This window comes from Pongo pygmaeus, chromosome 5 (genome assembly GCF_028885625.2).
Source record: "Pongo pygmaeus isolate AG05252 chromosome 5, NHGRI_mPonPyg2-v2.0_pri, whole genome shotgun sequence".
NCBI lineage: Eukaryota > Metazoa > Chordata > Mammalia > Primates > Hominidae > Pongo > Pongo pygmaeus.
The window spans coordinates 47,836,310-47,853,718 of record NC_072378.2 but is presented as its reverse complement, the minus strand read 5'-3'; the positions used below and the strand labels follow the sequence as shown (position 1 = coordinate 47,853,718).

At 37.6% G+C, this 17,409-nt stretch overlaps 1 long non-coding RNA gene across 1 annotated transcript in view; it reads left to right on the top strand.

The window, feature by feature from the left end:
- Positions 1-4,809: 4,809 nt before the first annotated feature.
- LOC129038868 (uncharacterized) overlaps positions 4,810-17,409 on the top strand; it is an 84,507-nt gene continuing 71,907 nt past the window's right edge. The window contains exon 1 of the long non-coding RNA XR_008503246.2: positions 4,810-4,917. This is a non-coding gene — a long non-coding RNA (uncharacterized LOC129038868). The remainder of the gene's footprint in view (positions 4,918-17,409) is intronic.

Below are 17,409 nucleotides of genomic sequence, written 5' to 3'. Positions count from 1 at the left end.
TTTCTCTTCCATCACCTCTGAAAACAATTCCTTTATTAGATTATCTTTGTTTCAGGTGTTTAGAGTGATCTCTCATTTCCTGGTTAGACCCTGCCTGATATAGTCTGTCAAAAGTTTTGCTAGTATGTTTTCCCAATTTGATGTTTTTTTTTTATGTTTTATGGTGTTTTTATGTCATTTAGAAAGTTTAAACTTACATGTAATTTAAACTTACCAATTTTTCTGTGGTTTTTTTTTTTGAGTTTTCATTAAAGTTAAGAGGCCTTTTCTCCTCCAAAATTAAAAAATAACCTATCATTTTATCAAAATTAAAATTTTTTACTGATAATGTATAATCACACAAGTACACGTCTTAAGTGTATAGCTTGCCGAATTTTCACAAACTATAAAACTAGTCATATTGTAATTTTATTTTTTTACATTTAAAGTTGTAACATGTATGGATTTTATTTGAGTGTGCATGGAGTAAGATTGGAATTCAGGTTTGTTTTTGTTTTCCCTTCAATGACTAGCTATTCATAATGTTTGAGAATAGTAATCCATATTTCTCCTATGGATTTGAAATTCTGCCTTTATCATACATTTAATTCATACAATTGATCAATTTCTGGACTCTGATCTATCTATTCCTATGTTTGTATTTCACTGTTTCCTAATATTTTAATATGCAATTGTGCTAAACATCCTCCTCATCCTTATTACTCATCTTTGAAAAATAAACTGGTTTAAATGTTTACAATTACAAAACGGCCTTGCCCTTGCAAGAAAGGGTGAGTCAGTATCAAAAACAAGCTCTAGGCCAGGTAATGGAGTTAATAAATTATCTTGGGTAACTTTGTGCAGATGTTTGTCTTTCTATTGCCAGATTACCCAGGATTTGGCACATGTAAATATTCAGTAAATGAGTGGTTCCCAAGCCTGGCTAAGCATTAAAAGCACATCAAACACACATTTTGGCTAAATTCCAACAGGTAGAGTATTACAACCAATATTCATCAGAACTCATGGTCAGAGCTGGATTGTCATAGATTGAAATTCTGGCATACAAGAATAAATCTGAATTTTTCATTAAAAATTGTTTCAATTTAGTTATTTAAAATTTTAGGACTGGACACAGTGGCTAATGCCTGTAATTCCAGCACTGTGGGAGGCCAAGGCAGGTGGATTGCTTGAGCCCAGGAGTTTGAGATCAGCTTGGGCAACATGGCAAGATCCTGCCCTACAAAAAGTATGAAAATTAGCTGGGCATGGTGGTGTGCACCTGTAGTCTTAGCTACTCCAGAGGCTGAGATGGGAAGATCACTTGAGCCTGGGAAGTTGAGGCTGCAGTGAGCCATGATCTCACCATTGTACTCCAGCCTGAGTGACAGAGTGTGACCCCTTCTCAGAAAAATAAATAAAATAAAATAAAATTTTAGAATTTGAATTTCTAAGTTTGACATTGTAGAGCAGAAAAAAAATAATTTCTTAGCACTCTTGCCTGCTTCTTGGTCATTTTATGCATATTTTGCAATGCTAAATATATGCTCGTGGTGACAGAAGTTAGAGAATGAGCAAGATACTTTTTTAGACTGGCCTTGTCAGGATAGGGTGCTGATGTAATATTGAACTTTTTCCATAATATTGAAGTTTTTAAGCTTTCCTCTTTTTCCAAAGGAAATTGACTAGGGCAATGTCTCCATAGATTTAAAAATATATGGAATTGTCTTCTCAGAGCATTCTTTTAAAATCTTTTGTTGTTTGATTAAAGAGAATATTGTGTTTCTCACTCGTTTCTTATTTTTCCATTTTCTTTTGATTATTTATTTATTTATTTACTATGGCTTAATGAAAATCATTTCACATGGATATTATTGTAATGATTTTGAACTATTTCTTCCCCCAAGAAATGTAGAAATGGTAGAATTGGCATCTTTCCTTTAACATCATCACACAATAGAAATAATTCCCAAATATGATTTTTTTTTCTTGAAAGACTAATTGTTGGCCAGGCGCGGTGGCTCATGCCTGTAATCCCAGCACTTTGAGAGGCTGAGGCGGGTGGATCACCTGAGGTCAGGAGTTTGAGACCAGCCTGACCAACATTGTGAAACCCCATCCCCAATAAAAATACAAAAATTAGCCAGGCATGGTGGCGCATGCCTGTAATCCCAGCTACTTGGGAGGCTAAGGCATGAGAATCACTTGAACCCAGGAGGCGGAGTTTGCAGTGAGCTGAGATCGCACCATTGCACTCCTGCCTGGGCAACAAGAGTGAAACTCCGTCTCAAAAACAAAAGAGAAAGAAAGATTAATTGTTTAATTAGAAAGAGATAACTAAAATTTAAATATAGTTCATAAACATTACTTTCTTTAGTGCAACAGATGTCAGTATTTCTAGTACTTCTACAAAAAAGTCAAGTTACAGAAAATATAATCTCAATTTTTCATCCTCATATTACTTGAAACTTTATGAACATTTACTGGCATAAAAAAGATACAATATTCTTCCCAAACTCTTTTTCAATTTTTACTCTCACTATAGTTCACTGAGTTTTGGCTCACGATCCCTTTCTCTATCCTTAAAGCCAGCAACTTTGAATCTCTGATCATTCTTCAGTAACTTGCACATGTTCTGGTTATTCATAACTGAGTAATTTTTTAAATAATATAGGGCAAAACAAAATCAAGTAAACTAAAATAGGAAGATCGCCAATGATTCTGATACAGGTGGTCCACAGACCAGGGTTTAGTAACCTCATCAATTGCTACTTGTTGAAGTAAGTGTGTTTTCTATTTGGTCTACTTGAGGAAGATCATAGTTAGGTGAATCAGTAATTGATAATTACTGAAATTCAGTTTTATATTATTGTTATCATTTATCAGTTAAAAAATAATCTCTACTGTTACTTAGATTTTTTTCTTTATCTGCATTTTGCCCGATTTGCTACTTTTTCACTCACAGTTTAGTGTAACTAATTAACTAATATATACACACAAGGCTGACTTTTGTAATAAATTCTTACGTTCAATTACCCATCACTTATATAAGGCTAACCACTTGGACTGAACTCCTGAAGCCAGGAAGCCCAGTTCTACCATTGATACTTGCAAGGTTGCAGGCATAATGCCAAAAGGGGAACAGTTATCTAGGATAGTCTTGTAAAATCAAACCTGTTACACTGAAAATATTTTAGAAGTAAATGAAATATAATGCAATTCTGAGAGCCTAGAAAAAGGATTTATTTAAAGAAATGTGGACAGAAATGGGGAATCCAGAGAAAGTACTGTTTTGTCTGGGGAAGATACTGAATTGATTTATGCAGAGTTTGGGTTAATAGTTGGCTAGACATGGTGGCTCACGCCTGTAATCCCAGCACTTTGGGAGGCTGAGGCGGGCGGATCACAAAGTCAGGAGATCGAGACCATCCTGGCTAACATGATGAAACCCCGTCTCTACTAAAAATACAAAAACAAAATCAGCCGGGTGTGGTGGTGGGCGCCTGTAGTCCCAGCTACTCGGGAGGCTGAGGTGGGAGAATGGTGTGAACCCGGGGATCAGAGCTTTCAGTGAACTGAGATCGCGCCACTGCACTCCAGCCTGGGTGACAGAGCGAGACTCCATCTTAAAAAAAAAAAAAAAAAAAAAAAAAGTTGGAGATTGTCTCTCAAATAGCAGAGTCTGAGCAGTCAGATGAAATGAGGAACTGAAATTTAAGAGAGCAGCAATGCTGCTGAGCACATGTGTTTAATAATCACCAAACACATTTGGAACCTTTATTAAATATACAGCTAAATATGCCTTACCACAGGCCAACATGTATACTAATGTCTCTCTCATAGAAGTATAAAGTGAAAATTCTCAGTAAGAAATGAGTAGAAATTAACTGAGGCTTTCTCTCTGAGAAATATATTGTGAATACAGCTCTAACTGCAATTGTATCATTGACTCCTCTGAGCATATGTCATTGAATTGGCCTGTGGATTCCCAGAGGCTGAAGGAATAGGTAGAAAACAGTGTATTCAGCCCCTAGGTGACCACAGTGCAGCATCCTGATAAATATCTGGTGATTTCTATGGCAGTAAGAGATTTCTGGGAGGGTAGGATTTTTTTTCTTTTTGTTTGTTTGTTTTTTTGAGACAGAGTTTCACTCTTGATGCCCAGGCTGGAGTGCAGTGGCACAATCTCAGCTCACTGCAAACTCCGCCTCCTGGGTTCAAGGGATTCTCCTGCCTCAGCCTCCCCAGTAGCTGGGACTATAGGTGTGCACCACAATGCCCAGCTAATTTTGTATTTTTAGTAGAGATGGGAGTTTCACCATGTTGGTCAGGCTGGTCTCGAACTCCTGACCTCGATGATCCACCTGCCTCGGCCTCCCAAAGTGCTGGGATTACAGGCGTAAGCCACTGCGCCCAGCCGGTAGGATTTTATTCTTTACTATTGGCTCAATGGTAGCTTCAACTCTTTGTAGTTAGGTCATTCATTGATTAGAAAAACAGATGTATAACTTTGTGTGGGAACACTTAAAACAAGTCCTTTCTGTCACACACACACACCACACACACACAAAGAGGCTGCCTTCAAAAGTTAATCATTGACTAGAACCAGGAAGACAGCTCCCAGCTGCTCTCATTAATACAAATATGTACCTAAAGAAATCTACCTATCCCTGCATGATTCCCTGAAGAATTTATTGGGTGTGGAGGAAGAAATTGCTTCAGGCACTGAGTGATCTGACCCATGACCAGAAACCTGACTCCAGCAAAGGACAAAGTTGCGCACATTGTGTCAGATACAATTTCCGCCATTTACCAGGAAGAACTAGAGGAACCAGGAGAAGGGCCACCTGCTTGGGGCGGGTGAGTCCAGGCCCCCAGATGACTTGGGCCTTTTCTAAGAGTGACTGGAGGAATGCTACCGTGGGACTATGCATTGAGGTAGCTGGTGATTTTCCTGTGACTGTAAGGCCTAATGTAAAAGCTTTGCTTTGTCAGTAAACCCCCTTTGCGTCCAAGATGCTGGGAAATGTGGCTGTTGGCAACAGATATCAAACAGAATAATCCTGTTGCTGGGATGGTGATCTCTGCAGCATGCTTTCACATTACTGAGAGGCTCAATGCATCTACTCAAAAGTACTTTCTGGATCCCTCCTGAAGTTCTTTGAACCCAGAGATATTCTGCTCTGTTCTGTGAGCCTCTAAGCGCTTCTTTATCAAGGGTGGGTGTGGGGGGAGCGCATGAAATGTGTCTGATGGAGGTGAGGAAAGAAGAGCCAGAAAGTTCATCAGACTAGTGGATTAGAGGAGTGGTTCAATTTATTGTTATTTTAGGCAGCAGAGTCCCTTTTATTTTCCCAAATGAAATTTTATGCACAGCCATCACATAGAAAAGAAGAACTTTGTGTATTTGAGGCTGGATTTTGGGGATCTAGAAGCCTCCTGCTGGACTCTGAAAGTTGACTGTCTTGAATTTTGAAAACCACTACAGTTGAGATTCATTCCTTTAAAATAGCAATTGTTCTTTCAAGTTGAAAACCTGTGCAATGACTATGTCAAGCCAGAATCTATCCACAATTTAATGCCTCTTGGTATGAATTAGTTTAAATTAGATTTCTCTTTTTTCCTAATAACTGGCCGAAATAAATGCACTAAAGAATGTTAATGAAATAGAGGGAAAATAAAATTACTTTTGAAGCATGAGACACTGGTGACATAGGGAGACATATTAAAATGTCTTCGGAGGGGGTTTGAGCACTGGATTTGGTTAGCAGAGCCATACAGTAGAATACTGTAATCATGAGGAGTGACTTATTGTCACTTTCTGTGGCACTTATGCCATTTATTGCCTCTGTGACCTTGGTCAAGTTACTTGACCTCTGTGTGCCTTGGTTTCCTCATTTATAACATGACCTCATATCTTATAGGATTCTTTTGAGAATCAAATATATTGACAATGTCTGACACATAGTAAGTACCTGTAAGTGTGTGAAGTAACCCTTTTTGAATCAGGGTTCATAATACCTATAGGTGTCTTTGCCTTAAATGTTATACACACTAAGGCAGTTACACAGAAGTTATCATTTCTCTGACACTAGCATGTAGTTTTTTGCTTTACTCAGACACAATGTAATAACAGTTGGTCTCGGCTGAGTGACAGAGACAGAGTAAACCAGTGACAGAATAATAAAGAGGTACATCTGAGACCTGTTAACCACAGCTCTGTAGATAAAATAAAAATGAAATACTAAAGAAGATGTTTTAAGTTAAAATGTTTTATTTTAAGTTGGCATAGTATTTAATATTATTAGAAAACTCTCATGTATACCTTAACTGTGGTCATCACATATAAACACATTTTTGCTCTTTTCTCATTTAATGAGAGATATGTTATTAGATTACTTTATTTATGAAAGAAAGCTTATCAACAAATTTTAGAAGCTGTATCATGCTTATTTTTCAGAAGCATTTAAGGAGAAAATGTAGATAAAATTTAACTTATAGAATCAAAAATTAATAAATGATTTCATAAATTGGTTTTTGGAATTTTTACATTTTCCTCTAAGGGAAAATCAACTGTTCTGTTTTAATTTGTGTTTTGTTTATTAATGATATGATCACAGGAGTTGTAAGCACCTCCCTGCAAATGACACATTGTGTAAGTAGAGGTGTCTAATGTATGAATAGTCATGGTGGCCATAATCCTCATGATAGTTCTATGTTTAACTTTGATTTTTGAATCAATCAATACATTTGGATCTGTTTTTTAAGAGTTCGGTTTGATAACTACATCTTATGGATATAGAGAGGATCAGTCTGAAATCAGCTTAGAGAAGTATCATATTAATGGTCCTCACTGATATCTTGTTCTTTGCCATTAGTGTTTCTCTAGTTTCTAGGTTTTTAACAAACAACCCATGATGAGTATAAATTTAACAATATATGACTAAAAATGATCTCAAGCTGTATATTGATCAAAAACTTATAGCAGCTAGTAGGTCTTAGCTGAGTGATAAACCAAGTGACAGAGTAATGAATAAACTCATCTGAGCTCCGTTAACCACAATCCTATAAACTTTTAAATAAATAGAATTGGAAGTAGATCCTTTAACAATCTGATCTCCTGTATTACTGGTTTGGAAACATTTCACAGTTTTGTGTAGAATTTAGAGGTTTTCAGAGCAATAAAACCTCAATTTCTTGAAACAAATGTGGTAAAGAGAAAATACTTCTGCCTACTGTCATTCCTATGAATGCATTGCAGTATTTCCAAAGGCAACAAAAAAGCAGCTAGCATTGTGCACCATCAAGAAGATGTTGTATAAACTTACTCTAAATGTTGTGGTTGAATACAGCCACAATTAAATTAGAAGACATCCCAAGACAGTCAGTCACCTTTTGTACCCAGTAAGTCAAAGACTTAACTGTTTCCTAGGTCAGAGCTTCTCAAATTGTGTAGTTCATCCAAACCACCTGTTAATATTTTACACACACACACACACACACATTTTAGAGATGGGGTCTCACTGTGCTGCCCAGGCTGGTCTTGAACTCTTGGTGTCAAGTGACTCTCCAACCCTGGCCTCCTAAAGGAAGTGCTGGGATTACAGGTGTGAGCCTTGGTGCTAGGCCAGGCATGTTATTTAAATGCAAATTTTGATTTAGCAGCTGGGGAGAAGGCAGCTGAGATTCTGGATTTCTAAGTTTCCAGGTGATGCTGGATGCTGCTGGTCTACCCCCAAGGAACTCCAAGACTCTCTCCAGAGCTGGCAGGAGAATGCTTTTAAAAATTTTTATTTTATTGTACTAAATGTACTTTTTTTTTTTTTTCTTTTCCTAGAGACAAGGTCTCACTATGTTGCCGAGGCTAGTCTCAAACTCCTGGTCTCAAGTGATCCTCTTGCCTTGGCCTCAGAGTGCTGGGATTACAGCCATGAGCTACCATGCCTGGTCAAGAGAATGCTAAATAAAAATGTTAACTTTTTTAATGAGGCACAGTATACAGGAAAATTATAAAGTACCAAACCCATGGCACATATTATATTAGTATAACTTATCTGTTTCCTTGTTTCATTTCAGTCCCTGGACTGTGTATGTTTCTAGCAGGACTGAAATGGTATCATTAGCAACAACAAAGACTCATGATTATCCCAAATCCATCTGTCTCCTTTCTAAACACACCACCCACTGAAATGTTATTTGAGTTTTGTGAAGCTGTGAAAGCTGTGGTTATATATAAATAAACACCAGTGAATAAAGATGGGTATAGAAACAGCAGGTGATAAGGAAAAGCTAGCAGAAAAAAATCAGAGAACATTAGTTAACTAGAAAAAATCCTGTGTAATATAATTCCTATTTGCCTTAGGGTTCAGACTGCTATACTCTGTTCAAAAAGTGTACATATATTTTTTACATTTGTAATGAAGAAACCCACATATTTACGTGAAAATGATGTAAATAAATGAATTCAACATTTTGTAAATGAACTCGTATTGTTAGTCCAGGAAGAGGGATTAGGGTAGCTGATGACTAAAAACCATTTTTGAATACCCACTATATAAAACTGACATGGATCATATAATTTAATTTTCACCCAGTCTCAAAAAGTAAGTACATTCTTAAAGTCCCCATTTCACAATTGAATCCGAGGCTCAGAGAGGTTACAGAACTTGCCTAAATTTTTACAACAGCAGAGCAAGGCTTTCAAATTCATTTTTATCAAGTTTATAATACCAGTTCAATATATTTAAAACTGTGCATTGATTTGTTTTGGTGTGGGCGGGCATTCTGAGTATCCATAATAAAACTATAACTACTGGCAAGTATGGTGTGGTTAGGAAAGACCACATTGAGGACAAATGCTTTTCAAATTATAAAAAAGGTAATTTACAAACAGGAACAATTAAAACAATATATAAAAAGTCATCAGATGAAATGTAAAATATCTTATGCTGCCCTCCTAGAAAGGAAATGGTTGGGTCCATGATTCAGAATCTTTAGGAATGGGTCTCCCGTACCTGTATGTTGTAGGAGCCCTCCAGGTGGTTCTGAGGCACAGTGCGGGGAGAACATTGACTCAGATCACCCCTAAAGCAAATTTTTCAGTTTCAGGTGGCCATCACACAGCTTATTTGATTTAGGTTTGTTCTCTTTCCATTTTCAAAGGTAACTTGAATCCACAAACCTTTGTGTAAAAGATGCAAATGGCATCATTTTCCAACAACTAGATGGGTGCTATAGTTTAAATCCCAGAACAAAGTTAGCAAATAGGTCAGGTCTGTATCCACCTGTCTTTACTCCCAGCAGAAGCATCATATGTCTGAGTCACAAGATTTGGCAGGCTGCCTCTGGCATGTCAACTAAATCCCAAATCTGTAAGTGATAGGGAGACAACAAATGAAGAGATTTTTAAAAAATCTTGGAGATGAATTTTTTTTAATGATCCTGGAGGGAAGTTTCCCAGAATCTGTGGGAAAGTTTATGTGCACTTTCCGAAATATGTGATGGCTTCTTTTTGGTATCAAAATCCCACTGACACTGTTCCAGTCTCATTTAACTTCTTAGAGCTCAGAGATCCCAAGTGACAATAGTGGTTGGATCAGAAACTATTGCCCCAGGGAAACAATGGAAATACATAGTAATTTGTCAGCGTCTTCTTCATGGTCTAAAACTGAAGATGCCTTTCTTACCATGCAATTTAATATGGAAATTGTTCAATGACTGTAGTTCTTAAAACCTGAAATCAAAAAGGAGCCTTTCCTTTCACAGTTGCAGTTAGTAAAACTTGGCTGTGAGAATAAATTCACTTTGTTATGTGAACACTGAGGTGCAGGAGAAAAATATGGGTCAGCTGCCACATGATGCACTTTAGGACTATAGGTGCGCACCACCACAACAGGCTAGCTTTTTAAAAATATTCTTTTGTAGAGATGGGAGTCTCGCTATGTTGCCCACACTTATCTCGAACTCCTGGCCTCAAGTGATTCTCCCAACACAGCCTCCAAAAGTACTGGGATTACAGGAATGAACCACTGTGCCCACCTGTGACATACTTTTGAATCCTTGCTAGTTATACTTTAAAAAGAGGACATGTTCTTTTTAATCAGTCTTTAAATCTTTGTGCAAAAGTGGCACTGGATACACACAAGTAGGTCAAGAAAACTGGGCGGGGGCAAAGAAGCATGGATGTTGTTGAATGAAACTTGAATGCATTTTCCTTTTCAGTTTTTGATCAAGGTGTCAATCCTCTTCAAAAGAATTCTTTTGTTTATAGCATAAAAAGACATTGAGTACTATTAAAATATAAAATCAACCTGTGCACCAGTGATGACTCTTGGCTAACTTTGAAGGTTGGGGTGCTGAATTTTTAGAGTTTTAAGCCCATAATTCAGAAATTCAGAACTGCAGTGTCTAGAATATTCATATCCAGTTACAGACTATGGTTTCTAGAAAAGTATGATCAAGTAAATTGACGCAAATAAAATGATAATTTTCCCATTTCAAAGTCTTGACCATAATGAAGGAATGGCCATATATTTAGATGTAATGCCAGTTGTGTCTTTAAGGTAGTAAGCAAATAAAACCCCGAAATGATTCAAGTTTTAAAGCCATTCAGGCAACAACAACAAAGAACTAACTCATGGCTGGGCTTGGTGGCTCACACCTGTAATCCCAGCACTTTGGGAGGCCGAGGCAGGCAGATCAATTGAGGCCAGGAGTTCAAGACCAGCCTGGCTGACATAATAAAACCCCATCTCTACTAAAAATACAAAAATTAGAGGGTGTGGTGGCCCATGCCTGTAATCCCAGCTACTTGGGAGGCTGAGGCAAGAGAATAGCTTGAACCCAGAAGGCAGAGGTTGCAGTGAGCCGAGATGGTACTACTGCACTCCAACCTGGGCAATGGAGTGAAACCCAATCTCAAACAAACAATAAAACTAAACCTAAATCATGAGAAGAATAAAAGCAATCCAAACAAAAATAGTAGCAGGATTTTGACTATGCTTAATAAAAAAATAAAATAAAATAAAACCTTAAAGGTTCTAAAGGTTTTTCTAACACAGAAGTATACAGATTTTTCACTTTCACTTAAATATGTATTCAGCTAGGTGCAGTGGCTCACGCCTGTAATCCCAACATTTTGGGAGGCCGAGGCAGGTGGATTACTTGAACCTGGAAGTTCGAGACCAGCCTGGGCAACATAGTGAGACCGTATCTCTAGAAAAAATACATACATTAGCTGGGTGTGGTAGCACACTTCTGTAGTCCCAGCTACTCAGGAGGCTGAAGTGGGAGGATCACTTGGACCTGGGAGGTCGAGGCTGCAGCAAGCTGTAATGTTGCCGCTGTACTCCAGCCTTGGGCCACAGAGCGAGACCCTGTCTCAAAAAAAAAAAGAGTACTCAACAGTGTGGCTCCACAGAAAACTTGGAAAACTTCAGAAGTCATAGGTTTGACATTTTACAAGCCAGCTGTAAAACTCCTATTGATTTTACTGATTTGAGTCACAACATATGGAAGGGTGTCCAGAAAGTGATGTGTCCATGTGAAAGAAGTCTTCTGTAGCAATTTAGATAAACTGTAGCACTAATTGCTCCTCCCACCCTCAGGAAGAAAATGATACTTTCTGTAGGTTCCTTGCATCATGGTATCCCAAAACACCATGGCATAATATCCAGAATGAGGGCAGTCTTACTATCTGTCCAACTCTGTCACTAACTGGTAAGTCAAATGATAACATCCCATCACAAACCACCAACTTTGACAGCACAGCTTATCATTTGCTATCATATATATTAATTTGAAATTTTGAAGGTTCAACATTAAATGGTCCTGAGAGGTAATTTTTAAGATAAAATTATTCAGCAACTTGCAATGCATAAATGTATCACAAATTCAATCTCAATCATTCATTCAATAAATATTTACTCAGTGAGTATTTATTTGTCATGTATTACATGCCAGGCACAGTTTGAGGCTCTGGGTAGATTTCTCTGCTCTCATTATACTCATAGCATGTTTTTTAAAAATAGCATTTAAATTTGACAATCTCTACTCATAATTTAGCTTGCCAAGATTTCGAAGAAAGAATTCATTCACGAAGCATGCTTCAGAATGTATGAAATGAGAATATCTCAATGTAACTTTTTCCATTTTCTAGAACAAAATGTTAATGTAAATGAGATACAGTGGTTTGAAGCTGTCAAGAAGTTTAAAGTGGCTAACCATGGTAAAATTCCCACTTCACCAAATGATGAATATGAATTTTCTATATAGAGGAGCAGCACAGTCTATATTCTCATAAAACATGTCTTAAGCACTTAAAATGTGGAAGCTGCTTTGAAAATGTAATTATCTATTACTGGTGATGGAAGAGGATGAATATAAAAACTGAGGCATTCAAATCTGGACAGAAGTGCACATGGGCTACTCCCAGGTGCAAGAATATATGGAACAGCACAGAAGTCTTGAGACCTGTAAGCAGTAGGCAATGAAAGAAATAGCAGGGCTAAACACTGGATAGGGCAAGCCTCTGCTAAGGAGGCTAAAGATAAAACTGGAAAAGGGGATACTAGTACTGACTTACTGACACAAGGAGCTAATTTTCAGATTTTTTGTCTTTCCCAATACTTCCAATTCTCCTCACTTTAGCCCCTCTGGATTGATCAGAGATAAGAGTGAATGTTTTCTTCATTCTAGTCATGAAACTGTTTACCTGGATGATCAGTCCTCTGTATCTGTGGCTTCTGCATCTGTGGATTCAACCAACTGTGGATTGAAAATATTAGGGAAAGCTGGGCACCGTGGCTCACGCTTATAATCCCAGCACTTTGGGAGGCCAAGGCGGGTGGATCACCTGAGGTCGGGAGTTTGAGACAAGCCTACACAACATGGTGAAACCCTTTCTCTACTAAAAACACAAAAATTAGCTGGACATGGTGGCAGGAGCCTATAATCCCAGCTATTTAGGAGGCTGAGGCAGGAGAATCACTTGAACCTGGGAGGCAGAGGTTGCAGTGAGCCAAGACTGCGCCATTGCTCTCAAGCCTGGGCAACAAGAGTGAAACTCCATCTCAAAAACAAACAAAAAAAAATTAGGGAAAAATAATTCTGCAGAGTTCCAAAAAGCAAAACTTGAATTTGCCGTGCTCTGAGGACTATGTTGACTCCACATGAATGAAGTGATGTGTAGGCATTGTATTAGGCAATACACTTAATAGAGATGATTTATACAGGAGGATGTGCATAGATTATACGCAATTACTACATCATTTTATACAAAGGACTTGAGTTTTGGTGTCCTCTGGGGTGGGGTGGGGTGGAAGGGTGAGTTCTAGAACGAGTCTCCCACAGATACCAAGAGATGACTGTACTATTTCTACCAATTATGCATATACCCTCAATCTTTGAGGAAAGATAATTATTTCAAATTCTGTAATCTATGTTTAAATTTGAAGAAGCCTCAGCTTCTCTGTGTAAAAGGAAGAGGTTGGTAACATCACACACAACAGAGACTGTAAGTAACAGAAAACTTGGCCCTAACTGGCCTAAATAACTCAGAAGACTCATTGGATCACATAACGGCCCAAATGGGTCTTATTCCAATGCCCAGTCCCATCGTATTAGTTTGCTATTGCTGCCGTCATAATAAAGTACCACAGACTGGTGGCTTAAACAACAGAAGGTTGTTTTCCCACAGTTCTGTAAGGTAAAAGATGGATATCAAAGTGTCAACAGGGTCGGTTTCTTCTGAGGCCCCTCTCCTTGACTTGTAAATGGCCATCTTGCCATCTTCTCCTCCCTGTGCCCTCACATGGTCTTCCCTCAGAGTTTATCTGAATCCTAATCTCTTTTTCTCATAAGGACACCAGTGATATTTGAATAGGACCCACCCAGATGACCTCATTTTAACCTAAAAACCTATTTAAAGACCCTCTCCCCAAATATGGTCACATTCTGAGATTCTAGGGGTTAGGACATTAACAAATGAATTTTGGAAGGACCCAATTCAGCCTATAATAGCCACCCTAATGACACAGACCTGGCTGTGCTAATTAACTTAGACTTGGGTTTCTGAGTCAATGAGATAACCTCCACTGCTAAGTCAGGTCCATCCCCAAAGTACATTGGCAGCATCAGGGAGGACTGGGTGAAAATGAGGCTGGCAGAGGGAATCAGCAGCTGGCAACAACCACCATAGGAGGACTGGCCTAAGCGATTGCTAAGATTACTTCTAGCTCTAAAATGCAATGATTCAAAATTCCAACTATTTTTTCTCACAATGTACTAAATGTTAACTCAATACAAAGCAACAGGTGGAATTTTGATGACAGTAATCAGAGATAGGGGATTTAACAAGTTATATTGCCACAGAAGCCAGTGGGGAAGGATGACATTCTATGAGAGGCATAGCTCTATTATCTCTTTGTAGTGGTAATGGAAAACAAGAGCATGAGCTCCAGGCAAATATGGATTAAGGAAAGAAGGAATCATTTGGCTGAATGTAGGGAGGGAGAAACGTGGTTCAGCATGTCCTACATTTCATACCGTTGAATACGGTAAGGGTTCTGTAAATGTCAAAGGGTGTTGGTAAAGACAGTTGATGAAAAAGTTCTTCAGCTTTTGACTCAATCTTTGATTGTGTTAGGTTAAACCAGGAGGAATTCATATTTTATAGGTTAAAATGATTAAATATTGGCAAATTCAGGTTTACCCTGGTAAAGACCCTTCTTAGTAAGCTTTAAAGATATGTATTCTAAAATAAAGCAGCAAAGATAAAAGGTTTATAGAATGAAATATCTCAGAACTCAAATTCCCTTTCAGCCTGATGGCTACTATAGAGTTTGTTTATGATACAATACAAAATTATGACAATGACAATCTTGGCTGATTTAGAAAAAGCTGAATTATATTTTACATGATCTGTTGTCTATGTCTGAGGAATATATATAATAAATCTAAAAGGATTCAGCAAACTAATAAAAATTGTGACATTTGTTAGTTTTAATTATCTTAAACATCTTTCCTATTTGTAGTAAGTAAATGAATTTCCAACTATAGATGGGAAAATATGATTTTCTGAGTTTTACATGAATAGTAGATAAATGACTTGTCTCCCAATTTCACTCTCTCTACCTTCTCTAGCATCTAACTGCATTGGCACTGAAATCTCAAGACTGATTTGATGGGTCATTTGTTTTGTTTGGACCTCAAGTTAGAATTTTTAAAAAATATTTTTAGGTATAAATTAAAAGTCCTATATAGGCCTTAATGGAAAAGAAAAATTGGCCCCAGACTAGAAACATCCCATAATATTCTTATTTTATTATGTTTGATTTAGCCTTTAGTCTCATGTTCTTTCCCCCAAGTATGTGAAGAGATTTTATATATATATTATATATATAATATATTATATATATAATATATTATATATATTATATATTATATATATTATATATATAATATATTATATATATAATATATAATATATATAATATATATAATATATATAATATATTATATATATAATATATATAATATATATATTATATTATATATATATATATATTTTTTTGAGATGGAGTCCCGCTCTGTCACCCAGGCTGGAGTGCAGTGGTGCAATCTTGGCTCACTGCAACCTCCAGGGTTCAAGTGATTCTCCTGCCTCAGCCTCCCGTGTGGCTGGGACTACAAGCACACGCCGCCATGCTCAGCTAATTTTTGTATTTTTAGTAGAGATGAGGTTTCACCATGTTGGCCAGGCTGGTCTCAAACTCCTGACCTCAAGTGATCTGCCCACTTCGGCCTCCCAAAGTACTGGCATTACAGGTGTAAGCCACTGTACTGGACCTAAAACATAATTTTTTATTAGACCCTTTTATTAGAATTTTCTTCACTCTACTAAAATTATTATTTTGAGATGGAGTTTCACTCTTGTTGCCTAGGCTGGAGTGCAATGGTGCGATCTCGGCTTACTGCAACCTCTGCCTCCTGGGTTCAAGCGATTCTCCTGACTCAGCCTCCCGAATAGCTGGGATTACAAGCATGTGCCACCATGCCTGGCTAATTTTGTATTTTTAGCAGAGATAGGGTTTCTCCATGTTGGTCAGGCTGGTCTCGAACTCCCAACCTCAGGTGATCCGCCCTCCTCAGCCTCCCAAAGTGTTGGGATTACAGGCATGAGCCACCGTGCCCAGAAATTATTTTACTTTAACAGAAATTTTGTGTTTCAAAAGTTTCTCTTTATTACTTCATCTCTCTCCCTTTAAAGTTATATTTTGGCTGGGCATGGTGGCTCATGTCTGTAATCCCAACACTTTGGGAGGCTGAGGCAGGAGGATTGCTTGAGGCCAGGTGTTCAAGACTAGCCTGGGCAACATAGTGAGACCCTGTCTCTATAAACAGTTTATTAAAAATAAATAAATAAATAAATAAAATAAAGTTATATTTGATATTTGTAGGCTTTACATTGATATTTCTTAGTCAGTTTAGACTGCTATAGATTACCATACATTGGGTGGCTTAAACAATAATTTCTCACAGTTCTAGAGGCTGAGTTCAGGGTGCTATTGTGGTTGAGTTCTCGGTGAGGGCCCTTTTCCTGGTTTACAGAGGGTCATCTTCTTGCTATGCCTTCACATGGCAGACAGAGAGGTAATTAACTTTCTGGCTTCTTCTTATAAGGGCACTAATGCCATTTATAAGGGCTCTACCTTTATGATCTGATTACCTCTCAAAGGCCCCACCTCAAGCACATTAGGATCTGTGTTTCAGTATATAAATTTCGGGAGAACACAAACATTCAGCCCATTTCGTAAGGAAAAATAGGCTCCCAAGAATATTTCCCATAAATTTCTAACAAGAAAAACATCACTCATGGCTACCATATGGAAAAGTTACTGAGAAGACCCTCAGTACATTTTTAAATTTGGATTGCTTTACTTATTTCACATGTTTATTAAGAAAAATATAATTCTATCTGCATACAATCTGAGAAACTTAAACTAGATTTTTGCAGTAGAGCAAGTGTTGCTAATCAGAGTTTTTGGTGGAATAGTACAATATTCGATTAAAAAATAAGATAATTGTTTCTGTTTTGAGACATTAAAGAAACATCATTTTTCTTCTTTTCCTCAAGGTGATCTCTAAAAAAAAATTCTATTATTTAATTACTAAGTTTGTTGAAGTTTAATTACTCATGTGGCTATTGCTGGCAGAGGCAAAGTGCAAAAGTCATCGTTTTTCCTCCGCATAGACACAAATGCTGGCCTGCACTACAGATCACCATGGGAGCTGTTTATTTTGCAATTAAGTAAGAGTAAGGCAAATGTCTCAAGTTATTACTTAGTGTCCCTCCCATCATCCTCCCCCGTACACCCCTTTAAAGATTATTAAAATCAATACCGAAAGGGATTTGGGTAAGATAAAATTCTG